Source organism: Bos indicus x Bos taurus, chromosome 10 (genome assembly GCF_003369695.1).
Source record: "Bos indicus x Bos taurus breed Angus x Brahman F1 hybrid chromosome 10, Bos_hybrid_MaternalHap_v2.0, whole genome shotgun sequence".
NCBI lineage: Eukaryota > Metazoa > Chordata > Mammalia > Artiodactyla > Bovidae > Bos > Bos indicus x Bos taurus.
Window position 1 is genome coordinate 101,136,158 of NC_040085.1, and position 13,187 is coordinate 101,149,344.

General features: G+C 48.6%; 1 protein-coding gene across 5 annotated transcripts in view; it reads right to left on the bottom strand.

Annotated features, from left to right (window-relative positions):
- Window positions 1-13,187, bottom strand: part of FOXN3 (forkhead box N3) — a 461,393-nt gene that overhangs the window by 420,626 nt on the left and 27,580 nt on the right. Inside the window, exon 1 of one of the 5 annotated variants that reach the window (XM_027552695.1) lies at window positions 3,688-3,775. The exons of the other annotated variants lie outside the window; for them this stretch is intronic. The gene's annotated coding sequence lies outside the window, so the exon portion shown is untranslated. Of the gene's footprint in view, window positions 1-3,687; window positions 3,776-13,187 lie in introns of those variants that run through there. 5 annotated transcript variants of the gene reach the window in all.

The window sequence follows — 13,187 nt, forward strand, 5'->3', positions numbered from 1 at the left end:
CAGCCACATGGACTGCAGCCCACCAGGCCCCTCTGTCCATGAGATTTCCCAGGCAAGGATACTGCAGCGGGTTGCCATTTCCTTCTCCAGGGATCGAACCCGGGTCTCCTGCACTGCAGGCAGATTCTTTACCAACTGAGCTACGAGGGAAGCCCTCTGTCTCCTCGGGGAAGGGAATTCCTCCACCAGATGGCTGTGTTCTGACACTGAGCATTTTACAGACGCGTGGCTACTCTCTAGACACGCAGTAAACATAGAGAGTCAACCTCCAAGAAACCTTGGTGCTGCCAGGAAACCCTGGTCATGACAAATCAATTCAACATACGTATGTCGAGGCAGATAGTGTTCGAGTCAATGGAGGTTCAGAGCTAAAATTTAAAACACAGTACCCGCCTGTAAGACACTTACAGACCACAGAAGGAGGCAGTTATCCACGTAGCATCTGTGCCGACATGGCTTCCCAGGTGGCACAGTGGTGAAGAGCCCGCCTGCCAAGGCAGGTCGACGTGGAAGACACAGGTTCCATCTCTGGGTCCAGAAGAGTCCCTGGAGAAGGGAATGACAACCACTCTCGTATTCTTCCCTGGAAAACGCCACGGGCAGGGGAGTCTGGCAGGCTGCAGTCCACAGGGTCACAAAGAGCTGGGGACACAACTGAGCCCACACAGCACACACACAGCCTCAGACTCACACCCACAGGGCAGCACCATCACCAGCAGCGGACAGGAGCTGCGCTCGTGCACTGAGTCTCTGCAGTCGGGCCAGACTCTGTGTGACCCCACGGGCTGCCGCCTGCCAGGCTCCTCTGTCCACAGGATTCTCCAGGCAAGAATACCGCAGCGGGCGCCGTGCCCTCCTCCAGGGGATCCCCCCAACCCAGGGGTCGAACCCGTGTCCCTTACGTCTACCTGCACTGGCAGGCGGGTTCTTTACCACTAGCCCCACCACTGGGGTGGATGCTATTACAACTCGGGACCCAGGAAGGTCTGCCTCTTCCCCTCACCCCACCTCCTTCACTTTACCAACCATCGAACGAGTCACAGGAACAAGGGCCTAGCAGGGAATCAAAATTTGACTTTATCAGGAGCTCAGCCTATCCAGCAACCTGAAGGATTACTCACCAGGGCGTGAGAATGAGGTGAAACACTTGGAGTCACCCGGTAATTTCTAAGGCGCAGTGATCTTGCCCACCATGGCTGCGGCCCATTTCACATCCTACAATTTGGTCTAGGCTTCACACCTGCTCCACCCAAGCGGGGCAAAGCACAGCTGGGGGAGGAGCTGAAACACAGAGCCCCTGCAGCTCGTCCCACGATGTAGAGTGAATGTCGTCCCCATTTTACAGACAAAGAAACGGGCTTGTAAAGGGACCGACGGCCCAAGATCGTCCAGTCACGGGATGGCTGCTGCTGCTGCTAAGTCGCTTCAGTCGTGTCCGACTCTGTGCGACCCCAGAGACGGCAGCCCACCAGGCTTCCCCGTCCCTGGGATTCTCCAGGCAAGAACACTGGAGTGGGTTGCCATTTCTTTCTCCAATAGATGAAAGTGAAAGTGAAGTCGCTCAGTCATGTCCGACCCTCAGCGACCTCATGGACTGCAGCCCACCAGGCTCCTCCATCCATGGGATTTTCCAGGCAAGAGTACTGGAGTGGGGTGCCATCGCCTTCTCCTGGGATGGCTGAGGAGGGTCTAAACCCAGGTCTTTTGATCTCAACTTGAGTTCACGACTCTGGTACTGAGCCTCACCGTGATAGGAGATGTCATACACATGAAGTGACACGTCCTCGGAGGAAGCAGACTTTATGGCCAATCCATCATCACAGTCAGCAACCTAAAAGCAACTGTTTCTAGAAATTGCAAATTGGGGAACGACTTTAGCCACCTGGATTGTGCGGTGTGCTCAGTTGCTAAGTCATGTCAACTCACACAGAGTCGGCCCTTTGCGACCCCATGGGCTGCAGCACGCAGCTCTCCACTGACCTCTCCGTGGCCACTCGGCACACTCGGTGCATGCTGTCCCCTTGGACTTTCATCCAGAACTGACTGACTCTTACTTTGAACACGACTCTAACCAGTTGTCTGGTCTGGTTTCTTAAGCTCTAGCCGGGTAGATACAGTAGATTAACACGGATTCCTGGAAGGAGAGAGTGATCACAGTGAAAAGTGACAGAGTTATGAAAAAAAAGAACCGAGCAGAAGTTGGCAAACTTGTCCTATGAAGATCGGAGAGTACATATTTTAGGATCACGGATCACACTTTCTCTGTTGTGACAACTCAGCTTCACCCGTGTAGCTCAGAATAAGCCACAGACCAATGTGTGAACGGAGGAGCGTGGCTGAGTTCCAATAAAATCTTATTTACAGAAACAGGTGGCAGGTCAAACTTGGCCCACAGGCTACAGTTTGCAAACCATGGAATAGAAGAAAGTTTCAAAGCCAACACAATAGCTAGAAAAATCTTGGCAGTCTTGGACTATATCTTAAAGAAACAAATAATCCCAACCTCAATAGCCCTTCAGGACGACTGGCGTTAGAGAATATCATGGTCCTCCGTTGTAAAATTACAAAAGTTTAGAAGTCTAAACAATCTTGGGAATATTACGGTCCAATATCCTGTTTTTACAGATGAAGAAGTATATTCTCAGAGAGGTTGCGAGACTTGCTAAAAGTCAAACAGCTAATTAACAATTAAATTAGAGCCAGTGTTTTGATTCTATGTTTAGAACTGTTTCCATTATTCCACGTCTATTATTTTAGCCTTTTCGATAACAAAGAACAGAGGAAATGCTCCTTTAATTAAAACACTGCACCCTTGAGGTTGTTAAGATTCTGGAATCACTAAAGTACACAGTTCTAGATGTTTAGAAAGATGACTGTGAATCATCAAGACAAAGGTTAAATTGGGTTCAATGTCCTCAGAGAAAAGGATTTCAGAAATAGGGCTAAAAAGAATACAGTTCAAATAATTAAAAAGTTAATATGTGTGGAAATTTTTATTCTCCCTCGTGCACAGGAGAGTGAAGTACCACGGTCCGTTCGTTTATGAGCAGGAAAGTTTGCCATCGGATTTGGTCAGTTTAGACCTGTTCATAAATTCTGATCAGTCCAGGACTAGCCCAGGAATCACCGAGGCACTGAGAGGCCCCAAGTAATTTCTCCAATTACCAGATGCCCATATTCGTTCAACTGCCGTTTCCAACTGAAAAACAAAGAAGCCGCTCCCAGCGCTATCTGTCCCTTTCTCTTTTATGTCATTAGCGACGTCTTCTGCTCCTTTTCTGAATTAATTAGGAAAGAAAAACAGGACCCCTGACATGTTTGTAAACATTCTGAATGCTGGTTAAACATGAAAGGACAGAGGTGGGGAACACGGAGGTGACAAATTTTATTTCTGTGATGACAAGTTGGAGCCCTCCTGCCAGCTGGGCCTTGCAGCGGCCAGAAGCACACACCTGTCCACACGGAAGTCGGCGGGGAGGGGAGCAGAAGGATGGGGCCCCGCGGCCGCTGTGCCAGCAAGCGGGCTCCGATTGCGTGGGGTCGCTGAACACTGCCGGGTACAGGGAGGCCCCCGACAGCCCCCGACACCAGGGAAGACGGCGAGGCCGCCCCCGCTTTCCTGACCACGCAAGCGGTCCTCTTGCTGTTTACGGACCCCAGAGCTGGGCTGCGGGTCAGGGAGCTCACCTTCCTCTAAGCAGGGGGAAAGGGCAAAGCAGGGAGGTCGACTACTGCTCCCAAGCGTCCCCGAGATGCACTTCCCAGTTGGACAGACCTGCCAAAGGAAATGAGAAGTGATAAGCGATTGGGCCCCGATTAGATCAGCCACCTTGGGAAAGGTGCTGAGCCAGAGATATTTCACTGAAATAAGGAGAAACCTGGGAATAGATTTCTGGCAAGCAATCCTGCAGTAGATACGGTCTGAATTGGAAGTGGATTTCATGGGCAGATAAAGTCTAATAAATGGCAGGTCACTCAAAACTCATATATCATCAAGTCTCATACAGCGTCCGTGAAGTTTGTTATCAATAATTTAACATCGGGAGAACCTAGCCCTTAGCAAATATTTAATTTCAAAACATACCTACTGATTTACTCCGATACAGCATATATAGTATATTAAAAATATATTACAAGAAGCCAAATGCCAATAAGGCGGCGTTTAGAGAAGACCAGGGGCACTGCTTGCTTTTCCAAATATTCTGTCAAAGAAGGGAATGGACCCTCCATCCACGGAGTTGGTCCACTGGCAATTTGTAAATTGCAGGGGGAGGAAAGCTTGCCTGTGGGCCCTGCTGCAAGCAGCACAGACGTCAGTGGAGCTCTCATTCCCGGCCAAGCAATGAGCCAGATGCCTTGCAGAAAGCTCTGGGGGACAGGACACAGGGGCCCCTCAGACACGGCTCTCCTGGCCAGGCCTGAAGACCACGAGAGGAGGCGGAATCTGTGCATAGCACGGCCTTCGTGGCTAAGGGGGGGTTTCTAAAATTTAACTGACGTGTGGCTGTGCTGAGCCTCTGTTGCAGAGCACGGGCTCTTCATCGCTGAGCGGGGGCTCCTCTCTAGTTGCGATGCTGGGGTTGCTCATTGCCGGGGCTCCTCTTGCTGCAGAGCATAGGCTCCAGACTCACAGGCTTCAGAAGCTGTGCCACGCAAGCTCAGCAGCTACGGTGCCCAGGCTGAGTTGATGTGCTGCACGTGGAATCTTCCTGGACCAGGGATTGATCCTGCGTCCGCCACATTGGCAGGCGGACTCTTAACCACTGGACCACCAGGGAAGTCCCAAGAGGGGACTTTTTTTTTTTTTAATTCAGGATAATTGCTTCACAGAATTGTGTTGGTTTCTGCCAAACATCAACATGACTCGGCCAAGACAGAACATTTTTTAAGAGGACAGAAGTCAAGGGAATTACCTCCACGGTCACTGCCTACAACTACAGGTGATCTCAGCCACTTTTCCTGCAGCGCCCCCATCATTCAGTCCTCTCCACGGCAGACCCTTGCCACTCCCTGGCTGCGAGGTAGCACCCCTTGTGATGGCTGGAATGTTTGTGTCCCCCCAAAATTCACATGTTGGAATCCTAACACCCAATGTGATGGGGGCTGTGGGAGGCGATTGGGTCATGAAGGCAGAGCCCTCGTGAATGGGATTAGTGCCCTCAGAAAGGAGGCCCCAGAGAGCTCTTAAGCCCCTTTTGCTGTGGAAGGCTACGAGGAGAAGTCTGTAAGTAGACGAGGGTTCTCCCCCAACCACACAGACACCCTGGTCCCAGACTTTCAGCTCCAGACTGGGAGAAATACAAATGTCCGCTCTTATAAGCCACCCAGCCTGTGGCGTTTGGTTCTAGCAGCCTGAGCAGACGCGGACAGCCAAGGGCCACCGGCATCAGCAGCGAGAGGTCCAGGGAGGCGGCTGTCCTCTCAGGGACGGGAGCTCATTAACTGGGTTTCGAGTGGAGGCAGGGGCTCAACGAGCACAGAGTCCTCCACGGTGAACATTCTTCTCTAACAAGGTTTTAGGTCTTTGTGGGGTCGATGATGGCCTGGGAGAGAGCGGGGGGAGGGCAGAGAGAGAGAGAGAGAGCTTCTCCTTGTCTCACCCCCAGAAAGCCCTGAGGGACAGTGGAACCAAGGGCTCAGGGGCGCCAGTTGCCAGTCCCAGGTCCGCCACCCGCAGCTAACAGCCTCAGGATCTGACGGCACAGTCTCGAGGGGCCTCTCTGTCCGAAGGTGCTGGAACATAACTGCCGCCACTCTCGGCAATGGTTTTCCCAACTCCCAGCCCACGACATCGGCACTGCAGTGGGAAGTTGCTCTGATCGTCCTACAGACAAGGAGGAGGACAGAGTGGACAACCGTCCCTGGACCTGGCTCTCACCTCTCTGGGTTTATCCACATGTGCATAGGCAGCCCAGACCTCCAGGCCCTTCCAGCTCACAACATCTCTTCCCTATGAGATCCAGAACTGCCTTGACAGCCAGTTAACTATGAAGTTCTTAGTTCTGTACGCAGCACCTTTAAGAGAGTTAGCAGAGTATACCAGAACTCCAAAACAAACCACACACCCCAAGCACCACCACAAAACCTCGCCCTGTACCCTGACAACCTAGCCAGACAAGCCAGAGCTTAAGCAGACAAGATCAGGTGAGAAAAATCACAAAGTCCTCAAAGCCAGCAGGAGGTACTGAGAACACTGTTGTCTGAACTGACTATGAGGAAGTCACCCCAGACTCAGTTTCCCCTTCACAAGCTGCTACTGTCCTCCTCCTCTCTGTCCTTGATAAAGTCCCTGCCTTTCTGGGACATGAAGGGGCCAGACCACCAAGGGGACCCCAGGAGATACTGACTCCAGACGGTCACAGTTATAATCACTCAAGCTGATGACCTTGAGGGCCTCAGTCATCCAGACAGGTTCACAGGTCTGCTGGCCATCAACCATCTGAACCTCCAGGTTCATCCTAAAGACAGAAGTAGGGGGGCTGCAGTGTTTATTTGGGGTGAGTAAACAGGCTGGCAGGGTAGGGGAAACATGGGGGGCAGGGGTGAACGTTGGAGTGAAAAAGAGTGAGGGGTTAGACCATCTGCCCACTCCCCACTCACATTACAAATTCAAATTCAACCACTCACAGTCCTTTCTGCTGCTGGTGAATTCTCGGCAAGACAAAAGCCCAAGTCTACAGTTCCCCGTTACAGGAGCGCACAAAACCCAGCTCGAGAACATACACACCACAGAGGATGTCAGAGTCAGCATTCCGGAACAGAAAGGAGCCGCCACGTTCAGGCCCTTGGGTGCTGATCACGGCGGGCTCCAACCCTCTCTCTCTCTCTGGAGGCCTCCAGGGATTCGAAATTGAACGCAGCGGACCAGAAGTCAGGAGTGACAATCCTTTCTTGTTTAGGGTTAACAACCCCAGATCACACTTCTGTCTACTTTTGGAAGCGCTAAGCGATGCCACAGCCACGTGGTCCGAGAAGCAACAGTAACTCTCGATGCCCGGAGGGGTCTCCCCACGGCCCTCCGGCCTCAGCGGCAGTGTCCATGAAACTCTTCACTCATGTTCCACTGATAATCCTCACTCTGAAGTCAGTGCAGGTGGGAGAAGAATCAGGTCTTTGATTTTTGCAACTTCCACTCCTGACACCATAGCGACTTCTCTTCAGCCCCGATTTCTTTCCCCTCTGATGACCCCTTAGTAGCTGCCAGAGACACCATGTCAGGAACTTCTGGGAACCCCGAGAGGGAAAACGTGAAGTATCAGAACAGCCATGTGAGCAGGCACTGGGCGCTTTGTGGAATGACTTCAATTGAGTGCATTTAGACCACTCTGTATTAACTAATTTAGAACATTTCGCTTTCGCGGACTTAGCTGACTGCTTTGCACTGCCAAACTAAATACTCCACTTTCTAACACACCCCTGCGTACGCATGTCATTTCTCCTTTTAGGCTAGGAATGTAATGTTGACATAAATGTCAAATAAAATTAATGAGAGAATGGGCCCTCAAATGGTACTTCTGTGCAGGGAATTTGTTAGACGGGGACCTTTGAGCCCGAATGTATATATAATTATATAACACTCATATGAGCAAAGAATCTTAATGGTAAGCTTTAGCAAATTGATCACCTTTGGCAGAAATGCTGTTACCTACAAAAAGCAGGATGCGAGTAAATTAAGATGAAAATACCCTAAGATTAGTCTGTCACAGCAAGCTACTGGAGAAAGAGCAGGGTGGCCCAGCTGCCCATGTCGAATCCTTGCCTTATCTATAAGAATTCAGGTCAGACGTCTGCTGCTCTGCCTGAATGCTTCCGCTGTTGACTTTGCAAATGGACTTCCTCCTGCCTTGCCCAGCTCCTTCTCCCACCTCGCATCCCCACCAGCCACTTAGGAAGAGCAAAGATGGCAGTTAGAGCAATAACAGGCATTTTCACTCAATAGTCAAGGCACTGGGCTCTGAGAGCGGCTGCCACACTGATATGACTACCTTGTCTTTTATTTGTCATCTCAACCATCTTCCTCAAGTATGGTAGAATCACAGAAAATCACTCTAATCACTGAAAAGAGCCCGGCTCCCAGGAAAGCAGCAAGCCTTCTCTTGTCAGAGTAAAATGCACGAAGTAAAATTTCCTCTAAACACAAGGGAAACTCACATTTACCCCCAAGCCTAAGGAAAGCGGCCAGTGGAACCCAAAGGCGGCCACACCAGCATTTATGCAGAGAACCTGCAAATGTCTGGGGTGAGCAAATGCCTGAGGGGGAAGTTTCAAAGAAAACAGGTATTGTGTTTTGGTTTTCGCACTTCAGATTAAATCCTAGGGACTAGAGAAACACCAGCCCCCCATCACATTTCTCCTTCATACACTGATCTCAAACACCATCCATAATTGTGAAATTCCATAATGTTTTCTGTACATAGAATGAAAAAGAAATCAGAAGGATAGGTTCCTCTTTCTTCCCAGTTATCTGGATACCCTTCTCCTGGAAGACCTGCCCCCCAAAGACTAACACACTAGTCATAATAGTTCTAAGAGTGATTCCTCCAATGATGGGAACCACAGCAGAATCAAATATAACACACAGGTTCCTTCTGATTTCATGCATCTTTAAGCAGTTCACAAAATCCATATCTTTGGGAAAGTCACAGAGACTCTCTAATTAATTTACGGTGAGGCAAAGAGAAAGCGTCTGACTACCAACTTCAAACAACTCACCCTCCATCGGTACACTGTGAAGTCATCCTGATTCTGGATAATTTGAAACGTGGGCACAGGACCCAGCAAATATTCTCCATTTTTATTCTTCTTCTCCAGGCTATCAGTTCACAATGAACAAATATGGAAATTTTTCTGAGGGGGAAATCCAACTACCAAAATAACTCCTTCATAATTCATATGTGCAATCACAACGGTGATTAATAAAATCCTGAAACAGTTCCTAAAAGCCTAAAGCATTAATTACTCTGCTAGATGTCAGGACTCTATGAAAACCTATGACAGCGGGTTACTCAGGCAAATTAAATCATGTGAACTTAAGGCGGAAAAAGAAATCTTTGCTTGGTGGGTTTGCAAGCTGGTAAATGTATGCTTTCGAAGAGGGGTAACCAACCCACGGCTCTTTGGGGCTCCATATTTCAACCTTGAAAGACATATGAAAGAGGTAAAAAATGTCACTGCAAATTGAATTTATGCTGGGATGAAAGGTAACATTATATCCTTTGAAAGATGTAAAATAGATGCATGCTACTATTTCCATTAAGGGGAAACTTAACTTCCATCGAGCCTGTCCAGCACTGGCTGTTTGATTCGACTCTTCTCGTTTCTATGACACCACAACCCAATTCTTCTCCGACTTCAACGAAAGCTCGTTCTCAGTTACTTCTGCAAGCTCTTATTTTCTTGGTCGGATGGCTAAATTTTAGTGCTCAAGGCTCTGTTCTGGATGCTTTTTTCTGCACCCCCTCTCTGGATGATCTCACCAAATCTGTAGCTGTGGACACCAGCCATGTGCTGATGACCCTGCCCCCCAAGTTCTAGACATCAATGCCAGTGCCTTCTTGACGTGCCCAGCAGGCATCTCAAATTTAGGCTGTAAATTCCAGAGCTCCGCTCCCCTCCCCGAGGTCTTTCCAATCTCACGAGATGACACTGCATTCCAAACTCCTCAAATAATCCTCCACTGCTCCTCTTCCCCTCTCCCCACTTCCAGTCCACGAGCTTCCAGAACACACCCTGAGTCTCTTTACTCTCACTGTTCCGACTTAGCACTGCGATTGAAATCCCTTCTCTCCCAGATTTAGCACTGTAATTGAAACCCCTTCTCTCCCAGACACGGTCACACCTCTGAAGTGGCTTCTCTGTAAGGCCATCCTCCACGCTTAGGCAGAATATTCTTCTAAAGAAATAAATTAGGGACTTCTTTGGTGGCACAGTAAGAATCCGCCTGCCAATGCAGGGGACATGGGTTCGATCCCTGGTCCAGGAAGTTTCCACACGCGGTGGAGGAATGGGGCAGCACAACTACAGAGCCTGAGCTCGAGGGCCCGCAGGCTGCCTCTACTGAAGTCTGCAGGCCTGGAGCCCATCCGCCACAAGAGGAGCCGCCACAGGGGAAGCCAGCAGACCCCAGCGAAGAGCAGCCCCTACTCACCACAACCAGAGCGAGCCCAAGCAGTGAGGCTCCAGCGCAGCCACAGAGAAATCAATCTTAAAAAGTACGACTTCTCCGGCAGTCCGGTGGTTAAGACTCTATGTTCTCAATGCAAGGGGCATCGGCTGGATCCCCACTGGGGAAGCTAAGATCCATGCTGCACAGCATGGCCAAAAACATAAATAAATAAAAATAATTTTTAAAAAAATTTAAATAAATCATACTCAGCAACACTTCTGTTTAAAATTCTCTGTTGGTTTCCCAGTATACCCAGGATAAAGTCCCTCTTACCTTGCCCACGAGATCCGACAAGCTGGGCCCTGCCTTTCATCTCCCACTCACTCTACTACTCACCAGTCCCTAGCCACACGGGTCCTTCCTCCTGTTCCTCAAATGTGCAAGCTGTTTTCCACCTCAGGACCTTTGCACGCACTGTACCCTTTGGCCAACACTTTATAACTAAAGAATTCTTCTCTGGTCACCCTTATCAAAGTGGTACCATTATCGTTTTTTATCCTTCTTTACCCTGTATGGTTATTTCATACCTCACAGTATCTTACATATTTATTTGTTTAGCTACTTAGCGCTTCCTTATCCCTTCAATCAAATATCAGCTCCATGACAGCAGAAACACTGGCCAGCCTCCTCACTGCTACAGAGTTGTTGATCAGTTGGAAAGAAGTGTCCAAGTCCTTGCAACCCCATGGAATACAGCACACCAGGCTTTCCTGTCCATTACTATCTCCCAGAGTTTGTTCAAACTCATGTCCATTGACTCAGTGATGCCATCCAATCATCTCATCCTCTGCCGCACCCCCTCTTCTCCCATCCTCAATCTTTCCCAGCATCAGGGTCTTTTCAAATGAGTCGGCTCTTTGCATCAGCTGGCCAAAGTACTGGAGCTTCAGCTTCAGCATCAGTCCTTCTAATGAATATTCAGGGTTGACGTCCTTTAGAAGTGACTGTTTGATCTCCTTGCTGTCCAAAGGACTCTCAAGAGTTTTCTCCAGCACCACAATCCAAAAGCATCAATTCTTTGGCACTCAGAGTACAGAGTAGATACTCAATAATATTTGGTCAATAAGCACATAAGTGAATAAATATATTCCCCTGGATTTCCCCCTAACTTTTGAGATAAGATTATTCCTATTTTGAATCTCCCATCTGCAATGCAGGAGACCTGGGTTCGATCCCTGGGTTGGGAAGACCCCCCTGGAGAAGAGAACGGCTACCCACTCTAGCATTCTGGCCTAGAGAATTCCATGGACTGCATAGTCCATGGGGTTGCAAAGAGTCAGACACGACTGGGAGACTTTCACTTTCACTTTCATTCCTATTTTGAAGAGGAGAAAATTGAGGTTTCCAGGGATACATGTCCAAAGTCATTCAGGTAATTACAGGCAGTCAGAATCCGAATCCAAATCTACAGGACGCCAATGCCCATCTTTCCAGATATCAGATTAGTATTTCTCGAAGAGTCTGGAAAATTCAATCAAGAGAAACTCTGTTCCCAAGATTTTCCAGAAATAAGCTTCTTCAGAACTTCTATTAGACTCTGAATTTCTCTTCTACCACAACTTTGTCATCTATACAATGGGTGAACGAAATGAGTTTCTCATGGAAGTATTAGAAGACATGTTTCCTTCATGTTTACATGAAGGAAAATCAGTTTCCTTCCTGATTATAGAGTTTTTTGCAAATTCTCAGGTGATTTTTTTTAAGACTATTACCACGCTGAGAAGTTTCAACTGAAATGTGTTCTTTGAACAGACACCACTGTTCAGCGGTATTCCACTGAGCAATCGTGTGTGCACAGCCAAGTCAGAGACCACAAAACACTGCCAAATACGGACACCACATTCCCTGAACCCTTTGAGGGAGGCACTCTCATCCTTTTGGAGGGCTTTAGGCAAGAGAAGGGAGTGAGTGATTTCGAGAGGTTCCCCCATGCTAGCCCCAATCTGTATGATCCTTTGTAACAATATTTGATTGTATAATACTGCTCTCCCCTAATATACTCTTTTTCTTCCACTCAACAAAATTATTTTGAGATACATCCATGCTGTTGCAGGTCTAATATTTCATTCATTTGTATTACTGAACAGTGTTGCATTGTATGGGTGTTTCATCGTTTGTTTTTCAATTCACCTGTTGAACATTTGGGCTGTTCCCAGGCACAAGCAAGCAACTGTCTGCTCCTGGGCTTGTGTATAAAGAGATCATTGCGTATATCAGTCAAGGATCTCCAGAGAACAGAACTAATGGATGTGTGGTGTGTATGTATACATATGACTCAAATACTTCTGGCCTGGAATTTGGGAAAAGATAATCAACTACACATCTCTGAAAGGACACAGCACATTTATCTTCCAACTGGGCAACTTCTTGATATACCCTCCAACATTAACTAACAGCAAAACATACGTCACAAATTAAGACACCTGTTGTAAGATATTATTAACTATAAACTATTTTAGGACTTCCCTGGTGGCTCAGTTGGTAAAGAGTCTGCCTGCAATGTGGGAGATCTGGGTTCAGTCCCTGGGTCGGGAAGATCCCCTGGAGAAGGAAATGGCCACCCACTCCAGTATTTTTGCCTGGAGAATTCATGGACTGAGGAGTCTGGTGGGCTATACAGTCCATGGGGTCGCAAAGAGTCAGACACAACTGAGTGACTAACACTTCACTTTCACTTTTTCACATAAACTACTCTACACTTGGGAAGTGCCTACCAAAAAACTAAATTACCTAAGAATATTTGAGGGACATCCCTGGTGGTCCAGTGGTTAAGAAACCGCCTGCCAATGCGGGGGAGAGAGGTTCGATCCCTGGTCCAGGAAGATGCCCTGGGGCAGCTAAGCACCACGGTTACTGAATCCACGCTCTAGAGCGTGCGAGACAGAAATACAGAAATAATACCCTAGAGCACGTGCTGTGCCACGGGAACAGCCGCCGCAATGAGCAGCCTGCGCCTGATGATGACGAGAGCGGCCCCTGCTTCCCGCGGGGAGGGCGCATCTGTTCACGGCCTGGGAAGACC